Below are 10,819 nucleotides of genomic sequence, written 5' to 3'. Positions count from 1 at the left end.
TGAGACAGAGTTCACAAGAGAGAGAAAAAATTGGGTATGTGTCTGTGAGAGAGAGCAAGACAAAGGGAGGGAGAGTAACTGTCTGTGTGTGAGAGAGAACACAACACAGTCCCAATATAATTGCTCTTTCTTGATACTATTCGATAAACTCAGACCCTGCCCAGATACCGACAGCTTCTCTCCCTCACTGCTGTCCCCCGCCCTTACTGTACAGAAATCCACTCTCAAAGCTGCACATTAACACTGGTCTCACTGCTTTTCCCTGCCCTGATGGTGCTGAAATCCCCTCTCATAGCGGCACATTAACACTGGTCTCACTGCTGTTTCATTCCCTGACTGTACAGAAATCCCCTCTCATAGCTGCACATTAAGACTGGTCTCACTGCTGTTCCATTCCCTGACTGTACAGAAATCCCCTCTCATAGCTGCACATTAACACTGGTCTCACTGCTGTTCCATTCCCTGACTGTACAGAAATCCCCTCTCATAGCTGCACATTAACACTGGTCTCACTGCTGTTCCCTGCTCTGACTGTGCAGAAGTCCCCTCTCATAGCTGCACATTAACACTGGTATCACTGCTGTTCCCTGCCCTGACTGTACAAAAATCCCCTCCCATAGCTGCACATTAACACTGGTCTCACTGCTGTTCCCTGCCCTGACGGTACATAAATCCCCTCTCATAGCTGCACATTAACACTGGTCTCACTGCTGTTCCCTGCCCTGATGGTACATAAATCCCCTCTCATAGCTGCACATTAACACTGGTCTCACTGCTGTTCCCTGCCCTGACGGTACATAAATCCCCTCTCATAGCTGCACATTAACACTGGTCTCACTGCTGTTCCCTGCCCTGACGGTACAGAAATCCCCTCTCATAGCTGCACATTAACACTGGTCTCACTGCTGTTTCATTCCCTGACTGTACAGAAATCCCCTCTCATAGCTGCACATTAAGACTGGTCTCACTGCTGTTCCATTCCCTGACTGTACAGAAATCCCCTCTCATAGCTGCACATTAACACTGGTCTCACTGCTGTTCCATTCCCTGACTGTACAGAAATCCCCTCTCATAGCTGCACATTAACACTGGTCTCACTGCTGTTCCCTGCTCTGACTGTGCAGAAGTCCCCTCTCATAGCTGCACATTAACACTGGTATCACTGTTGTTCCCTGCCCTGACTGTACAAAAATCCCCTCCCATAGCTGCACATTAACACTGGTCTCACTGCTGTTCCCTGCCCTGACGGTACATAAATCCCCTCTCATAGCTGCACATTAACACTGGTCTCACTGCTGTTCCCTGCCCTGATGGTACATAAATCCCCTCTCATAGCTGCACATTAACACTGGTCTCACTGCTGTTCCCTGCCCTGACGGTACATAAATCCCCTCTCATAGCTGCACATTAACACTGGTCTCACTGCTGTTCCCTGCCCTGACGGTACATAAATTCCCTCTCATAGCTGCACATTAACACTGGTCTCACTGCTGTTCCCTGCTCTGACTGTACAGAAATCCCCTCTCATAGCTGCACATTAACACTGGTCTCACTGCTGTTCCCTGCCCTGACGGTACAGAAATCCCCTCTCATAGCTGCACATTAACACTGGTCTCACTGCTGTTCCCTGCCCTGACTGTAGAAACGTCCCCTCTCATAGCTGCACATTAAGACTGGTCTCACTGCTGTTCCCTGCCCTGACTGTACAGAAATCCCCTCTCATAGCTGCACACTAACACTGGTCTCAGGTGAATTTTCAGTGGTCATTAAATGATCCGACAATGGCGTGGCCACGGTAATAGAAGTTTGAAGCCGGATATCTGTTTTAAATTCCATCGGCTCATCCCAAAAACCGACCTTTAAACAAGTCAAAACACTGGAAACACACGATGGCTCATTCAACGTCTATGGAGAGAACAAAGACGTTTACTGTTGGGGTTTGGACAATGAAGAGAAATATAGGAACTTGACGAGGACATTCAGCCTTTCGAGTCTGTTCCACCATTCAATTAGATATTTGCTGATTTGTATATTAACACCATTTGTCTGCTTGTTTCTGTAACCCTTGGTACCTTACCTAACTCAAATCTATCATTTGTCAGAAATAAATAAGGAAACTGATTCATCGAATTTCTTAAAAGCAAAATACTGCGGATGCTGGAAATCTGAAATAAAAACAGAAAGTGCTGACAAGACTCAGCAGGTCTGGCAGCATCTGTGGAGAGAGAAGCAGAGTTAACGTTTCAGGTCAGTGACCCTTCTTCAGAACTGGCAAATATTAGAAATGTAAAAGATGATAAGCAAGTAAAGCGGGGGTGGGGCAAGAGATGACAAAGGAGAAGGTGCAGATACGACAAGGCCACAGAATATTTGACCAGAAAAAGGCAAACAATATGTTAATGGTGTGCTGAAAGACAAAGCATTAGTGCAGATAGGGTGTTAATGGACTGAAAACTAAACAGCCACAATCACAAACATGTAAAAAACAGTGGGTAGGCACAGTAGAAACAAACTGAACAAACTAAAATAAAGTTTTCTTTTTTACTTTGCCGATGTCTTTGTATATATTGTGGATCCTTCTTCATAGTGTCTTCTTTCACAATGTAGTTCTGACCTCTGGTGATGTTGATCGTAATCAGCTTCAACTTGCTGATAGTTTTGGAACTAAGCAGATTTTCTTTGCTTGATTCTACAACATGGAACTCAGTCTGACATGTGGACCCCTGGGAGGATTTAAAAGTAACTTGGATGATCCCTAGGACTGGTGGAGGAGTATCTGATCCATGGGAGAAGATTTTAGATATCAGCTTATTCAATTACAGTTTCTGTTTTCTCTGTTACTTGTGGAATGTCGGAGCATCCATTATGTTGATCATTGCTCCGAGTCAATTACTGCAGATATTGTCGAATTGCCTCTGAACACATCACACATGGGCACGTGTCGGGACTTGTGGTCGCGAGCAACAAAAATCTTCTCTCGTGCTGCAAATATGTAATCTTCCATCTGGCATTTAAATCTATGAATGTTTCCAGCAGGCTTCGATCAGCATACTGTAGTGAAATGTCCCATTTTTCTGCAGACTTGACACTTCTTCCCTCTCGAAGGACAAGTTTTGTAATAAGGATCCTCACCACTGCAATGATTGGATGTTTGAATGTGATTGTGACTTCTGTCTTGGTGTTCCTTGACCTTTCTCTGGGTTTCCTCCGTGTCCTTGTGTTTTGTGTGTTTCTCAGGGGAATCTCGTCGTCACGTTATTTGCCTCTTTCTCAGACTTCTGAGTCTCATCATGTAGTGGTCAAGAGTCTCGCACCATATTGTTTTGCTTGCCTGAAACATAAATTTCATCGTGAGGATTTGCCCTTGCTTGAAAATATCTTGTTTGAAAATGCATCGCAACATCATAATCATTATCGGTTCCAGTGTCTCTGAGTGTTTTGAAGGTATTGTCAACTTTTGGTCCAGCAGAGTGTAGGAGTAACGCTCTCTTTCTTCGGGGTGTATTGATAGCGAGTGCCATCATTAGGAGTTCAAGTCTTGTGAGCCATTTGCTCCAGTGTGGCCCTGGGTTGCTGTCTATCTCTGTAAAGGCTGGAAAGACTGGCCGTTGTTGTGCACACATGATGATTGTTATTTATTTAAATCTGGAATTGTCAATGTAAGTCTTCTGTATGTCCCTGGTTGTCTGAGTGAATACTTCTTTTCAATCCTCAATGTCAGAAAAATATAGTGTTGTGCTGTGTTCTTACGTCTTCATTAACTGATGACCCCAGGCTTTATATTCAGATTCAATACAAACAGTATTTATTGTCTTTCTTAGCTACATGGCATGATCACAGGTCCCAGGTCTTTTTCTCATTGGTGTGTGTGTGCTCTCTACAAGCCATGTGTAGAATGTGTCTCTCAAAATGGTGTCTCCTCATATATGTATGATGATGTCATCTGTTGCATCAGTGGCTTGGTCTCTTAAAGGTACAGTTTCTTAAAGGTGAAGTCACCATTACACAACATTGCAAACAATGAGCCAGCCACGGTCGATAGAGTGTCAGGAATGACGGTCAGAGGAGCAGACCATGCTGGAAACACATAAAGAACCAGGAGCAGCCAATGTGAAAAACAGAGAATAAACAACATGGCATGGGTGGTGTTTAGAATACCTCGAATCTCGGTTTGATTCTCTTCCAGGTCAGAGGGAATTCTAGTAACATGATGTCTATGGAATCACAGAATGACGAACAAAGAGACCATTTGGTCGATCATGCCAGTGTTGTCTCTTTGGTAGAGACAAATTACAATTAGTCCTGCTGCGTGGCTTTTTCCTGTAATCCTGTACATTTTCCCTTCCAGCATCTATCCATATCCCTTTTGAAAGTTACGATTGAATCTGCTTTCATCTCCCAATCAGGCAGTGCATTCCAGATCACAACACATTACTGTGTAACAAATGGTTCTTCATGTCACCTCTGGTTCTTTTGCCAATCACCTGATATCTGTGTCCTCTGCTTACTGACATATTTGCCACATGAAACAGTTTCTCCTTATTTAAAGTGTTGAGAACCATCATGATTTTGAACACCTCGGACAAATCTCTTCTGAACGTTCTCTGCTCTAAGAAGAACAACCTCAGCTTCTCCAATCTCTCCACATAACTGAAATCCTTCACCCCTGGTATCATTGCAGCAAATCTCTTCTGTTCATTTCTTACCCCAGAAATAATTGAAATGAAATATTTCTAAGAAAATGCATGAACTAAATAAAAAGGAGAGAGAAATAAATGCTGAGCAAAATGGATATCAATGTTTGGAAAGTAAAAAGAGCAAAGAGATCGAAATTTTATTGTCGAGGAGTGAGAGGAATAGATAACACTTTGCAGATTTTGTCAGTAGATTTACTGATAAATTTGGGAATTGAGAGGAAGCTGGTTCACGGAGAAAAAACTGCCAACCCGGGGGTGGAGCACACAACTGCATCCGTCCAATAAGAGACTGAGTAGAAGTGACAGTTCAGTCAGTGGAACAGGACACTTTTAATCTCAGGATTATGTGTTGGATGATCCACTGTGGGTGCCCGTGAAATTCCACAGGAGCTAATACAACACCTTGCTGTCAGTGGCTCCTTGGTCAACGGGTGTGATTCTTGTTTAAGGAGTGTGATTAATGAAAGTGTGAGCGACCCCAGGTTCAAATCACCAATGAGCTCTTGGCATTTTTAGTTTAATGTTACTGATTGGTGTCAGCCTTACGGAGCTGGCTTCAGGACCACAGAACTGGATTCAAAGAGCTTGTCGACAAAATTGAAATTTACAAAATGTACACATAGCCAAGTGGGAATATAAAGTTGTCGCAGTAATTGAGACCTAACTCCAAAATCAGCAGGACTGGGTTCTGGAATGGAATGGAATTCTTCAGTGTTTCTGTTGTTTGGCTTGCATTGACTCATCCATTTTCTTGTTTTTCACTTTGTCGATGCCTTTGAATAATTGTGGATCCTTCTTCAGAGTGTCTTCTTTCACCAGGTAGTTCTGACCTCTGATGATGTTGATCGTAATCAGCTTCAACTCGCTGATAGTTTTGGAACTGAGCAGATTTCCTTTGCTTGAGTCTACAACATGGAACTCAGTCTGACATGTGGACCCATGGGAGGATTTGAATGCCACCCCTGCGTTGGAGTTGCATCCATCCAATAAGAGACCGAGTAGAAGTGACAGTTCTGTCAGTCGAATATGAGATTTTTAATGGCAGGGTTGTGAGATTGAGTCAAAAACAAGAAATGCTGGAATTACTCAGCAGGTCTGGTAGCATCTGTGGAAAGAGAAGCAGAGTTAACGTTTCGGGTCAGTGACCCTTCTTCGGAACTGACAAATATTAGAAAAGTCACAGATTATAAGCAAGTGAGGTGGGGGTGGGGCAACAGATAACAAAGGAGAAAGTGCAGATTGGACCAGGCCACATAGCTGACCAAAAGGTCACGGAGCAAAGGCAAACAATATGTTATTGGTGTGCTAAAAGACAAAGCATTAGTACAGATTAGGTGTGAATACACTGAATATTGAACAGCAGCAAGTGCAAACCTGAAAAAAAGCCTGAAAAAAACAGTGGGTCAGCAAAGTGAACAAACTAAGATGAAATGAAATAAATGCAAAGAAAGATTGTAAAAAATGTAAAAAAGAATGTAAAAAAAAAGGAAGAAAAAATAACTAAAAATGAAAGTAAAATGGGGGGCTTTCATGCTCTGAAATTATTGAACTCAATGTTCAGTCCGGCAGGCTTCAGTGTGCCGAATCGGCAGATGAGATGCTGTTCCTCGAGCTTGCGTTGATGTTCACTGGAACACTGCAGCAATCCCAGGACAGAGATGTGAGCATGAGAGCAGGGGGGAGTGTTGAAATGGCAAGCAACTGGAAGCTCAGGGTCCTGCTTGCGGACTGAGCGGAGATGTTCCGCAAAGCGGTCACCCAGTCTGCGCTTGGTCTCCCCAATGTAGAGGAGACCACACTGTGAGCAGCGAATACAGTATACTACATTGAAAGAAGTACAAGTAAATCGCTGCTTCACCTGAAAGGAGTGTTTGGGGCCTGGGATAGTGAGGAGAGAGGAGGTTAATGGACAGGTATTACACCTCCTGCGATTGCAGGGGAAGGTGCCCTGGGATGGGGACGAGGTGGTGGGGGTAATGGAGGAGTGGACCAGGGTGCCGCGGAGGGAACGATCCCTTCGGAATGCTGACAGGGGAAGGGAGGGGAAGATGCGACTGGTAGTGGCATCACGCTGGAGGTGGCGAAAATGGCGGAGGATGATCCTTTGGATATGGAGGCTGGTGGGATGAAAAGTGAGGACAAGGGGAACCCTGTCACGGTTCTGGGAGGGAGGGGAAGGATTGAGGGTAGAGGTGCGGGTAATGGAACGGACACGGTTGAGGGCCCTGTCAACCACAGTGGGGGGAAATCCTCGGTTGAGGAAAAAGGAGGTCACATCAGAAGCACCGTCATGGAAGGTAGCATCATCAGAGCAGATGCGTCGGAAATGGAGAAACTGGGAGAATGGAATGGAGTCCTTACAGGAGGTAGGGTGTGAAGAAGTGTAGTCGAGGTAGCTGTGGGAGTCGGTGGGCTTATAATGGATATTGGTAGACAACCTATTCCCAGAGATGGAGACAAAGAAGTCGAGGAAGGGAAGGGAAGTGTCAGTGATGGACCATGTGAAGGTGAGAGAAGGGTGGAAATTGGAAGCAAAGTTAATAAGGTTTTCTAGTTCGGGGCGGGAGCAGGAAACGGCACCGATACAGTCATCAATGTACCGGAAAAAGAGTTGGGGGAGGGGGCCTGAGTAGGAGTGGAACAAAGAATGCTCGGTCATATCGCACAAAAGGACAGGCATAACTAGGACCCATGCGCGTACCCATAGCGGCACCTTTTACTTGAAGGAAGTGCGTGGAGTTGAAGGAGAAGTTGTTCAATGTGAGAAGATTGTCCCCCTCTGAACTTGAGGCATTCCGTTCTCTCAGGTCTAACCCCGACATGGTCATCAAACCTGCAGACAAGGGTGGTGCTGTTGTTGTATGGCGTACCGACCTCTACCTTGCAGAAGCTCAACGCCAACTCACAGACACCTCTTCCTACCTCTCTCTGGAACATGACCCCACCACCGAACATCGAGCTACCGTCCAAAGGACTGTCACTGACCTCATCTCCTCTGGAGATCTTCCCTCTACGGCTTCGAACCTCATAGTCCCACAACCCCGGACAGCCCGCTTCTACCTCCTTCCCAAAATCCGTGACTCTTCTGACGCCCTATGTCATTTTGATAATTTCCACTTTCTTGGTCCCAACCGCCTCCTCTTCACTATGGACGTCCAATCGCTCTACACCTCCATCCCCCACCAGGATGGTTTGAGGGCTCTCCGCTTCTTCCTGGAACAGAGGCCCAACCAGTCCCCATCCACCACCACCCTCCTCCGCCTGGCTGAACTTGTTCTCACATTGAACAACTTCTCCTTCAACTCCACGCACTTCCTTCAAGTAAAAGGTGTCGCTATGGGTACCCGCATGGGTCCTAGTTATGCCTGTCTTTTTGTGGGATATGTCGAGCATTCTTTGTTCCAGTCCTACTCAGGCCCCCTCCCCCAACTCTTTTTCCGGTACATTGATGACTGTATCGGTGTCGTTTCCTGCTCCCGCCCCGAACTAGAAAACTTTAACAACTTTGCTTCCAATTTCCACCCTTCTCTCACCTTCACATGGTCCATCTCTGACACTTCCCTTCCCTTCCTCGACTTCTCTGTCTCCATCTCTGGGGATAGGTTGTCTACCAATATCCATTATAAGCCCACCGACTCCCACAGCTACCTCGACTACATTTCTTCACACCCTACCTCCTGTAAGGACTCCATTCCATTCTCCCAGTTTCTCCATCTCCGACGCATCTGCTCTGATGATGCTACCTTCCATGACGGTGCTTCTGATATGACCTCCTTTTTCCTCAACCGAGGATTTCCCCCCACTGTTGTTGACAGGGCCCTCAACCGTGTCCGATCCATTCCCCGCACCTCTACCCTCACCCCTTCCCCTCCCTCCCAGAACCGTGACAGTGTTCCCCTTGTCCTCACTTTTCATCCCACCAGCCTCCATATCCAAAGGATCATCCTCCGCCATTTTCGCCACCTCCAGCGTGATGCCACTACCAGTCGCATCATCCCCTACCTTCCACTGTCAGCATTCCGAAGGGATTGTTCCCTCCGCGGCACCCTGGTCCACTCCTCCATTACCCCCACCACCTCGTCCCCGTCCCAGGTCACCTTCCCCTGCAATCGCAGGAGGTGTAATACCTGCCCATTTACCTCCTCTCTCCTCACTATCCCAGGCCCCAAACACTGCTTTCAGGTGAAGCAGCGATTTACTTGTACTTCTTTCAATGTAATATACTGCATTCACTGCTCACAGTGTGGTCACCTGTACATTGGGGGGACCAAGCGCAGACTGGGTGACCGCTTTGCGGAACATCTCCGCTCAGTCCGCAAGCAGGACCCTGAGCTTCCGGTTGCTTGCCATTTCAACACTCCCCCCTGCTCTCATGCTCACATCTCTGTCCTGGGATTGCTGCAGTGTTCCAGTGAACATCAACGCAAGCTCAAGGAACAGCATCTCATCTACCGATTAGGCACACTACAGCCTGCCGGACTGAATATTGAGATCAATAATTTCAGAGCATGACAGCCCCCCATTTTACTTTCATTTTTAGTTATTTTTTCTTCCTTTTTTTTAACATTCTTTTTTTACATTTTTTACAATCTTTTTTTGCATTTATTTCATTTCATCTTAGTTTGCTCTGTTTGCTTACCCACTGTTTTTTTCAGGCTTTTTTTCAGGTTTGCACTTGCTGCTGTTCAACATTCAGTGTATTCACACCTAATCTGTACGAATGCTTTGTCTTTCAACACACCATTAATATATTGTTTGCCTTTGCTCCGTGACCTTTTGGTCAGCTATGTGGCCTGGTCCAATCTGCACCTTCTCCTTTGTTATCTCTTGCCCCACCCCCACCTCACTTGCTTATAATCTGTGACTTTTCTAATATTTGTCAGATCCGAAGAAGTGTCATTGACCCGAAACGTTAACTCTGCTTCTCTTTCCACAGATGCTGCCAGACCTGCTAAGTGGTTCCAGTATTTCTTGTTTTTGTTTCAGATTTCCAGCATCCGCAGTATATTGCTTTTATTTTTGTGAGTTTGAGTGCCATTTTGTTTTTCCCTTTTTTAAGGCTTCATGAGCAGAGAGTACAGGGAGTGTTTGAAATGAGCAAGTTTCGCTTTGATTCAGGACTCTTACCTCTCCGCAGCATCTCTCTGTGAAAGATTGAATTTGATCTCATTTCATTCTCAGCTCGGGGTCTGTGCGGCTCAGTGGCACTTCTGGCTGTCTCCCGCTTCACAATCCATCAGTACTGACAAAGCAATGGGGAATATTACTCACATGTTGTGTTCTTTAATTTTTTGGAAAACTTGAATGTATGTATTTTCTTCCAAAACACGGACACCAAGCCACTGTTAATGTAGGGCTGAAATAGCTCAGTTGGGAGAGCGTTAGACTGAACATTTAAATGTCCCTGGTTCAATCCCGGGTTTCAGCAATTTCGCTTCCTTCAGTGTCCCTTGCCTTGGTTCTGATTTTCTGGTGGCACAATTTCCTTTGAGATTATTTATCAAGCACCAGTGGATTGAATTTGAGAAACAACACAGAGTCATTTACAGCAGAGAAGGTGGTCGTTTGGCCTACCACGTCCATGCTGGCTCTCCCCGGAGCGATCTTGTCAGTTCCACTCACCAGCTCGATCCCTTTCCTCCTGCAAGTTTCTTTCCTTCAAGTATCCATCCAATTTCCTTTTCAAATCATTGATTGTCTCTGCTTCCACCACACTCGTGGGCCAAGTCATTACCACCCACAGCATAAAAAAGTTCCACCTCATCAAGGATGGGAAATACTTACATCTTCGATATTTGCTTATTCTCTATTTCTATGAGAATAGACTGGCAGTCAACATGAAAGGAAACCCAGAAATCTTCGAGCTGCATGTAAATGGTAAGTGGGTAGTAAGAGGTTGAGTAGGGCCTATTCGGGACAAAAAGGATAATATAAGCTTAGAGGTGCAGGGCAATGTTAATCTACTTAATGAGTACTTTGTATCAGTGATCACTAAGGAAGTGGAATTTGACAAAATATCAGTCGAAGTGAAGAGAGTAGAGGCAATGGAGAGAGTACAAATTAGGAGAGGGAGGTACTAAAAAGGCTGGCTGTGCTAAGGGAAGATAAATCACCTGGTCTGG

General features: G+C 45.5%; 1 non-coding gene across 1 annotated transcript; it reads left to right on the top strand.

The window, feature by feature from the left end:
- The first annotated feature begins 10,052 nt into the window (after positions 1 to 10,052).
- trnaf-gaa (transfer RNA phenylalanine (anticodon GAA)) lies at positions 10,053 to 10,125 on the top strand. Its single transcript has one exon. It is a non-coding gene; the product is annotated as a tRNA-Phe (tRNA).
- The last annotated feature ends 694 nt before the right edge of the window (positions 10,126 to 10,819 follow it).

The sequence above is a fragment of the Heterodontus francisci genome, unplaced genomic scaffold, assembly GCF_036365525.1.
Source record: "Heterodontus francisci isolate sHetFra1 unplaced genomic scaffold, sHetFra1.hap1 HAP1_SCAFFOLD_172, whole genome shotgun sequence".
Lineage (NCBI taxonomy): Eukaryota > Metazoa > Chordata > Chondrichthyes > Heterodontiformes > Heterodontidae > Heterodontus > Heterodontus francisci.
Note: the sequence above shows the minus strand (reverse complement) of the source record. Positions and strands in the feature narration are given on the sequence as shown.